Source organism: Miscanthus floridulus, chromosome 13, assembly GCF_019320115.1.
Source record: "Miscanthus floridulus cultivar M001 chromosome 13, ASM1932011v1, whole genome shotgun sequence".
Classification (NCBI taxonomy): domain Eukaryota; kingdom Viridiplantae; phylum Streptophyta; class Magnoliopsida; order Poales; family Poaceae; genus Miscanthus; species Miscanthus floridulus.
In genome coordinates, this window is record NC_089592.1 from 68,396,164 (window position 1) to 68,404,176 (window position 8,013).

Sequence of the window (8,013 nt, forward strand, 5' to 3'; positions counted from 1 at the left end):
TGTCGGCATCGGTGACGTTAGGTAGCTCGCTACACTATCGGGAGAAGCGCCGGATGTACCCACAGAGGGTTTCACTGGCCTTCTATCGATAGTTTTTGAGGTCCCATGGGTTTTCAAGGCACTTGTATGTGCCCTAGAAGTTCCCCACAAAGATCTCCTTCATGTCCGCCCAACTCTAGATTCTGTTGGACGGTAGGTGTTCCAACCACGCTCGTGTCGAATCGGCCAGGAACAGTGGAAGGTTATGGATAATGAAGTCATCATTATCCGCACCACCGGCTTGGTAGGCAAGCCGATAGTCTTCGAGCTATAGTTCAGGGTTTGTTTCCCCAGAGTACTTCGGGATGTTGGTTGGTGGTCGGTACCTTGGCAGGAAGATAGCGTTGAGGATGTATCGGTCGAAGGCCTGAGGACCTGGTAGGACAGGGCTTGGGCTCCGGTCCTTGCTGTTGTCGTAGCATCCGCCGTGATGAGGATGATAGCCGTGGCTGTCTCCCTCTCTTGGATCACCGTGGGTATGCCTGTGAGCATCGAGAGTGCTGCGTGTGTCGCGGTTACGGCCGAGATGCTGATGCACTAGGACCGCGGCATGTCGCCCACCACCCTATGGTGCCTAGTGGACCGACATGTCCCTATTGGGACACCCAGAGAGTGTGTGTTGGCTGGCGTCGAGCTCGCATCGCTGAGACAACGAGCTCTCCGCCTGCTGTGCCGCCGAACGCTCGAGCAGCGTGTGAATCTCATGGTGGGCCTGACGATCCTCGGGCGTCGTGGCCTCTAGAAGGCCATGGAGCAAGGCCACCATGGCGGTGATGTTCTGGCTTGCCCGGGCGAAGCGAGGGAGGGCTCCATCATCTGTGATGATCCTCTGATTCACGTCACAGGCCATGGCACGTGTGCACCCACCGTCTCTGCAGCGCTCTATCTCCTGGTTTAGCTCCGCGCATTCCTACTCGAGCTGGAGTCGCGCTTCCTCGATCTCTCAGTGTCGGGCTTTCAGCTGCTCCATCGGCATGTGTGGTGGGGCCGTTGTCTCCCTCTCAGCCTCATCGCTGAGGTCGTTTGTTGGAGTAGCCTCCCCCTCGTGGACGCTTTCTATGTGCCCCTTAGGGGTACCCGCCATGAAGCATTCACGAGAGGGGTGATGGCTTCCCCTGGTGGAGTCAGAGCCAGAGGGCGACCCTGGCTCCTCTGCCAGGAGGTCGTGGAAAGATTCCGCGATGTGTTCGATCACCCCCATGAACTCGTTGTTCACGGGGATGAGATCATGCGCTGTGCCACAAGGTGGCTAATAGTCGCCACGGCGTTGCGGAGACCGAACGAAAGCACTGTCGGGGTGCTCCGTGTGGGGTGTTTTGGAGAGAGGGCGAGGCGGCGTGGGTCCTCCCTGTAGCCCTACACCCGGCAATATAAGGCGAGGAAGAGACCCCCTCCAAACAATCATCAATCAATATAATCCTACCAACACACAGGACGTAGGGTATTACGCGACATAAGCGGCACGAACCTGTCTAAATAGTGTTTTCGAGTTCACCTTCGAGTTCTTGATTTTCGGTGAGCCCCACGCATAAAACTAAGAAATTCTATATATTTTGACCAATTCAAGTTGAAAAAAGGAGTTGCTCCTTCGGCAAAACTAGGATAGAGTTGAGCCAAAGGGTCGCAATTCAAAGATAAATTCACGAGGAAGTGGTCCGCCGCAATGTCTATACAAAGGATTACCATAAATTAGAAAAAAAATCATTTGATTCGTGGAATTATCTGTTTTTCAGCCTTTTAAGTTATAAATTAGTCATAATTTGTAAATTTGATAATTATGATCCTGCATTCCATTTTGTGACCATTTTCATTACAGCTCTAGACCCACGTCAGAGCAGTCAATTGTGCGGTGGGCGACTCCCCAGCTGCATGACATTGACACATTGGACAGGATGGTCGATCCTGCACTCAAGGGTCTATACCTAGGCAAATCTCAATCTCGATTAGCTGATGTGCTCGCGCACTGTGTTCAGATAGGAGTTGCAGTATTCATATAAATGCAGACTAGTCGTACGAACAAACATAATAACCATCTAAATAAAGTTCTAAACCTTGTGAACCAAATTCTTGTTGCAGGCTGAACCTGAATTCAGGCCACCAGTGTCAGAGGTGGTGCAAGCACTGGTTCGACCCAATTTTTTATAATTTGGCTCTTTTTTTAAATAAAATTTATGTTTTGCTCCCTAAGAGACTTAAACTCATCTTTGGACCCTGGGGGTCGGCGTCAGGACTCATGGCGCCGAGGTAACACATCTCGGTGCCACAAATCTTGACGTCGAGGTGCCTGGCCGTGCACAGCAGGGCATCCAAGGTGGCGTTCATGTGGCCAGTACCTCGGCGCCAGAACACATGGCGCCGAGCTCGGCGCCACAGATCTTGGCGCCGACTTCGGCACCATGTCTTCTGGGGTCGAGCATGGATTCAATCGTGTGGCCGCTGCAGCTGTCTCTCACGCTCTCTTTCTCCCTCTCTGACTCTCTATCTCTCCTCTCCCTCTCGCCGCCGCCGCCAGCTAGGCCCGTCGTCGACCGCACCTGCTCCACCAGATGCCGCCCGCTCCAGTGCTGCAGTTCACCGCCCACCGTTCCCCACGTGCCGGTCGCCTCCCTCGCTCCCCCATCTGTTCCCTCAGCCGCCCTCATCGCCCCAGAGCTCCTTCCACGCGCACCGGCGGTGAGGGCGGCTCCTGCCCCTCCCCGGGGTCCCCGTCGACCGGCGGGCCACCGGCGTCCGAGTCAGGTGGCTACCCCGCCCATCCCCCCACCATGGCTCATGAGGACGCCACAGGAACGCCGCCAACCTGACCCGTAGGAACCGCTGCCGCCGAGCACTCCAGTGCCACACCGAAGCAACGTCGCCAAAGCTGCTGCCGCACCGGCCCTCGACGCCGCCTCGGATCTCGCCGTGAGCCACCACCGTCGAACCGGCGCCTCCTCTCGCTACTCCCTCAGCTCCCAGTGACCCGACCGCCCCAGTGACGCCACCGGCTCCAAGGTAATTTTTTTCTTTAGTTTTTTTAATTGAGTTAGTTTAGATAATGTAGTTATTTATTTTATATAGTTTTGTAGTTTGGTAAAGCTTTTTTTTAGTTATTTAGTGATTTAGTGATGTTTATTTAGCTAATTTAGATAGATAGTTATTTAGTGATTTAGTGATGTTTAATTAGCTAATTTAGTTAGCTAATTTAGGTAGATATTTATGTAGCTAATTTAGATAGATAGTTAGATAGTTAGGTAATTTAGTTATATAGGTAGTACTTGTAGTAAATGTAGTTAGATAGATATGTGGTTTAGATTAGATACTTATTTATTTAGGTAGAGAGTCGAAAACTTTTATATGTAAACCCGTAATAACTTTGGTGTTGTGCATACCAACTAGATGGACAATGTAGTAACCCTGTATCATGGAGGAAGTGTGGAAGAAGATGAGTTTGGGAATGTCAGTTTTGTTGGAATGCAAAGAGTGCCAGTGATATTCGATGATCGGCCATTGTTTTGTGAGTTGTTTGTTAGGGCTCGTGACGAGCTTAAATGCAATTCAAATGAAGATGCCATCTTAGTTGAGGGGTACTTCACCATGGCAGGTCAGGGACAATTTTGAGGCGGTTGGTCCCAATTGCATTAGAGGCTCAATGGGACAAATATGTCAAAACTGTCATGAAGAATGAGTTTCAATGTTTGGATTTGGTTGTGCGGAAGTTGTCCAATGATCCCACTCCTCATGGGTATTCACCCCCTAATGTTCATTCACCCCCTCATGGGTTGTCGCCAGCACCAGAGAATCCGGCACCCTCTGAGCCTCTGTTACCCAACCGTGAGGTGGATGTGGAAGATGTGGTTGTGGTGCTCAATGCTCAATCCACCCCCAACGAGGTTGGTGTATGTCTTGGTATCCGTGCAAAATGTGGGACTGATGATGTTGTAGGTGCCCCTCAGGAGATCCCTTTGACCCAGAATCATCCTAGTAAGTGATTTAGTAACACTTTCGCTTTCCTTATTCTTTGTTCATTTCATTCCTTTGTCTCAGTGCTATCCATATTTGTGCTTTAAATGCAGGAGACAATCCTGGTAATGATGGTTGTGCTCTTGTTCCTCCATCAACCAATGTGGACCCAGGGTTTATGGCCTCTAACAATGTAGAAGTTGATATTGCGGATGATGAAGAGCCTTATGGCACAACAAGGGCCGTTGATTCTGATGATGACCGGCCAGTTATAGCTTTGAGCGAACAAGAAATGGAGCTCATTAGATTCTTGTGTCCTGATCGTGATCCACTGATTCATGAATTCAACGACCTTAGTCATTCTCAACATGCTTATGGAGAAGGAAGAGATGACGAGCTGCTAGAGGCTTCTGAGGCCGATGACAGCATGGAAATTCAGAAGGGCATGGTCTTCAAGGACTTTCCCACCTTAAGAAGGTGGCTACATGAATATTCTATGAGGCGTAAGAGACCATTCAAGGTGAGGCACTCCCATGTGGAGCGTCATTACACGGTGGTGTGCGGGATGGTCGATTGCAATTGGAGGGTATGTGCTCGCAAATAGAAGGCCATATGGAATTTCAAGATCACCAAAATTGTAGGTCCACACACTTGTGCCTAGATAGATCTAAAACAGAAGCATAGACAGTTGACCTCTACCCTCATTGCTAGAAAGTTATACACAACTTTGAAGGGTCAACCCAACTTGAAGGTCAGGACAATTATGGAGATGACTAAGGAGATATTTAAGTATGACATAAAGTATGAAAAAGCATGGAGGCCAAAGCAATAGGCCTGGAAGATGATATATAGGGACTGGGAGGAGGGGTACGAGCAGTTGCCTACAATGTTCAAGGCAAAGAAAGCAGCAAATCAAGGCATGCATTACATGTATATCCTGAAGCCAAATGAATGGAAGGACGGGAGGCAGATATTCTTTCGTGCATTCTGGTGCTTTCCCCAGTGCGTCGAGGCCTTTAGGCACTGTCGTCCAGTGTTATCCATTGAGGGTACTTTTATGCTTGGCAAGTACATGGGCACACTTTTGGTAGCCATTTCGTGTGACGCAGACAACGCATTGGTTCCTTTGGCTTTCGCTTTGGTGGAGAGGGAGAACAAAGATAGCTGGGGATGGTTCTTGTGGCTTGTTAGGATCCATGTTGTTTGACCTCATAGGGAGGTAGGTGTCATATCTGATAGACACCAGGGCATACTCAGTGCCGTATAGGAGCAGATTCCGGGGTATGCACCTTTGCACCACCATTGGTGCACTCGACACCTTGCCGAGAATTTACTTCGGAAGGATGGTACGAAGGACAACTTTCCTCTATTTGAGGAGGTTGCTCGCATGGTTGAGGTGCCGTTCTTTGAGGAGAAGTTGGAGCAGCTAAAAATGGCAACAAACGTAGAAGGTAGGCAGTGGTTGAGAGGATTGATGAGAGAACCTAAGAAATGGACAAGAGCCTAGGATGATGGTGGATGGAGGTACGAGTTTCAGACTAGCAACATGGCGGAGTCATTTAATAGTGTACTCAAGGGTATAGTGCCATGCTCGTCAATGCCATTGTATCATTCACCTTTTATAGGCTAGTTGCATGGTTTAATGAGAGACACGCTCAAGCAATGGCACTACAGAGTAATAATCAGAAATGGGTACCTAAACCTAAGAAGCATCTCGACAAGGCAAAGGAAAGGGCTGCCACACATGACGTCGATTGCTTTGACCACTGCACCGGCAAGTACCAGGTCATAGAAAGGGGTGGTACAATGTCCGATGGTGAGGTCCGGCCATCAAGGAGTTATATTGTGGTACTTAGTAATTTCTCATACCGATGTGGGAAAACCAGGCAGTACCACTTTCCTTGTTCTCATTATGTTGCAGCATCTCAGCATCGCAACTTTGCCTACAAAACCCAGATACCGTCGGAGTTCATGGTTGATAGCCTTGTACAGACTTGGTCTCCCCGTTTCGAGCCTTTCCTGGACGAGGGTCAGTGGCCACCTTACACTAGGCCAAAATACATTGCGGATCTAGGTACCCGTTGGGACAAACGTGGAACCCGGAAGAGGACGAGGCACAAGATGGTCATGGACTAGGTTTTCGGTAGAACGAGGCAAGGGAGAGCTACCCCCTTTCTTACTGACCCCGAGCAGAACCAATGTGGCAAGTGTGGTAGACTTGGGCATAATTCACGTACATGCCATTGGACACTTAGTCAGGTGAAAATAACTAATGTTTCACATGCATGTTTACTAGTACCAAAAAGTTATTTATTTGTTCATATAAAACTAATCTGTACTTTCTCATTATATTTGTAGGATGGAGCCGTTCCACCTGCTAGAGCCGTACTACGAGGAGAACCACCGAGGACAACTCGCCGCGGAGGGGGAGGTAACAACTTTACTTCTGCATGCTATTTTTCCTCTGCACATGTACTTGTGTTCACGAATTAATCTAATAATTTCTATTCTTTGCAGGAACTGTACCCTCTTTGTCCTCAAACCCACGATAAGTTCGAGGACATGTGGTACGACGATAGGTACACTCCTCTCCTTGAGAGGGCTGGACTTGATGTTGTATCGCTCCAGGTTCATCGTGGGTTGCCTGCCTTCAACCCCGCGGCGATCTCAACTCTAGTCGACAGGTACAAAAATTATGAACAGATTCACTTCCATTTATATTTTTGGTTCTCGATGTGCATATAACCGTAGTACTTCTTTCTTGTTTTGTAGATGGAGGCCAGAGACTCACAGCTTCCACCTACCTTGCGGTGAGATGACCGTTACTCTTTAGGACACGCAGAAGTTCTTGGGTGTCCATATAAGTGGCCGCCCAGTTATCGGCCACTGCACTGCTGCTGGATGGAGAGGTAGAGTGGAAGTCTTCCTTGGAAGAGAGCTTCCTCCAAAGACACCGGGTGCACACTCCTCTGGAGTACTCATTAGTTGGCTGAGGCAGAACTTTGGTCAGTGCCCTGATCATGCAGACGAGCTGACAGTTACCTACTACTGCATGGCATGGATCATGCACCTTTTTGGTTGTGTTATGTTCCCCGACGGGATGGGAGACACCCCATCATGGATGTACCTGCCCTGTCTTACTGACTGGGACACGGCGGGGGGCTACAGCTGGGGTTCCGCAGTGCTGGTGTACTTGTACCGGCATCTTTGCGAGGGATGCCGCCGGAGTTCGACGAACTCTTCATTAGGAGGATGTGTTTACCTGCTTCAGCTTTGGATGTGGTCTTGTCTACTGGTTGATCAGCCTAAAGTTGTTGATCCTCGTCCCTGGTTCGAGGTGCATGGCCTTCGACGTCGGCCGATGTATGCCTACCTTTGGGACCAGGTTAAGGGTCCCTTCGCCCGGAGTAAACGCGCCTACATCGAGTTCGCGAACGAGCTCGACGCACTCACACCAGGGCTGGTGAGTTAGCTGCATTTCACATACTAATTTGTTTTTTCCGATGTAAGCACTACTTGACTAAAGAATCAAATGCAGGTTATTTGGGAGCCATACGACGATGAACAGTACGAGCACATTGGATTCAGCATCATGTGCAAGATGGACGAAGACATGTACCTGATGCGGTGCCCGTTGATTTGTTTCTACACGGTTGAGTTCCACCTGCCACACCGGGTTGCACGCCAATTTGGGTTGAGGCAGGAGTGGCCCGTGGAGCCGTTCTCGACGTCAATAGACTTGCACAAGTAAGCGTCTTTGAACTGTTGTTGAATATATGTGAAGCTCTGTAGTTTGCAACTTCATTTCTAGCACCCTATAGGATCGATCGTTAGAAACAAAAGAAGAAGACGAACTTTGAGACCTTGCACCGTGACTACATCGACCATTGGGATCACTTTCATGAGAACTTGTATGAGAATGACCGGCCCCACACGAATGAGAACTTCAGAGCGTACCTATCTTGGTACAGACGGGCAACAAGGACGAAGCTGAAGGTGCAATGGACCCAAACAGACTATGCCGACATTGAG

The 8,013-nt window shown here is 49.4% G+C and overlaps 2 pseudogenes; both read left to right on the forward strand.

Moving 5' to 3' along the window:
• Positions 1-3,695: 3,695 nt before the first annotated feature.
• Positions 3,696-6,117, forward strand: LOC136499960 (uncharacterized; annotated as a pseudogene).
• Positions 6,118-6,340: 223 nt separating this feature from the next.
• Positions 6,341-7,732, forward strand: LOC136500317 (protein MAIN-LIKE 1-like; annotated as a pseudogene).
• The last annotated feature ends 281 nt before the right edge of the window (positions 7,733-8,013 follow it).